Source organism: Myotis davidii, unplaced genomic scaffold (genome assembly GCF_000327345.1).
Source record: "Myotis davidii unplaced genomic scaffold, ASM32734v1 scaffold43, whole genome shotgun sequence".
Classification (NCBI taxonomy): domain Eukaryota; kingdom Metazoa; phylum Chordata; class Mammalia; order Chiroptera; family Vespertilionidae; genus Myotis; species Myotis davidii.
Window position 1 is genome coordinate 521,461 of NW_006294590.1, and position 1,122 is coordinate 522,582.

Genomic DNA, 1,122 nt, shown 5'->3' on the forward strand with positions numbered 1-1,122 from the left:
CCCAGGCCCAGGGCCCAGGTGTTCCGGGGCCGGGTTAGGGAAGGACGGTGGTGGGAATGCCCGGCGGGCTGAGGTTCCCAGTAAGTGGGTCCGTGGACCAGGAGAAAGGAAGGCGCCGGTTCCTCTTTCTGGCCCGGCACTCGAGCTGCATTTATTTTATTTATTATTGATTGCAGAGAGGAAGGGAGAGGGAGGGAGGGAGAAACATCAGTGAGAAGAGAGCCATGGATTGGCTGCCTCCTGCACGCCCCCTCCTGGGAATCAAGCCCGCAACCCGGGCAAGTGCCCTGACGGGAAATCAAACCCGGACCCTCCAGTCTGCAGGCTGACACTCTATCCACTGAGCCACACCAGCCAGGCCCAAGGAGAGTCTTGGAAAGAGGAAGGAAGAGGCCTGGGTTGGTTGGCTCCCGTACACACCGATGTACGTGTCCTGACGGGACTGCCGCCTTTTGGTGCGAGAACAACGCCCAACCACCCTGTATCCTGCACGGAGCGCCCTCGTGTGGCTGGTCCTGCGAGAGGGCCTGTGGGGGCCCTTCCTGATGCAGGCCCTGCCCCTCAGGCCCCACCACATTGGGGTGCAAGCCAGCGCCTCAGCACAGCCTGGGCCCTGCCTGCCCCCAGCCTCTGCCAACCCCACACCAGAGGGACCAGCCCTCACCCGCGTCGAGGGGACCTCCTCACCCCCTTCCCGGAAGGGTCTGTCCTGCATGGCTCCGGCCTGGGCACCTGGGGCTGCAGCAGGCCTAACGGGAGGAGGAGCCAGGGACTCTGGACAGCGATTGGCTGAGGGAGGCCCGTGGACTAAGAGTCAAAAGAACGGTTGCATCTTTATTAGAAAAGAAACCAAAAAAGGGAGTGGGGGGACCCGACATGGGCAGGGCCCGCTTGTCGGCTCTCCTGGCCGCGGCCCTGGCTGGGCCGGGGCACGGCGAGTCAGCATTTCATAGAAAAGGCGGCCGCGGTGCCAACTCCCACCATCGCCGTCCTTTTCACGCAGCTGAGTTGGGCCTCCCCTGGGCCCCACTTGGTGGGGTCAGCCCCCAACCCAGGCGGGCAGGGAGGAGGCCACGTGGGAGGGAGGCCCGGCAGCTGGGGGTGCGCTGGGCCCTGGGGCGT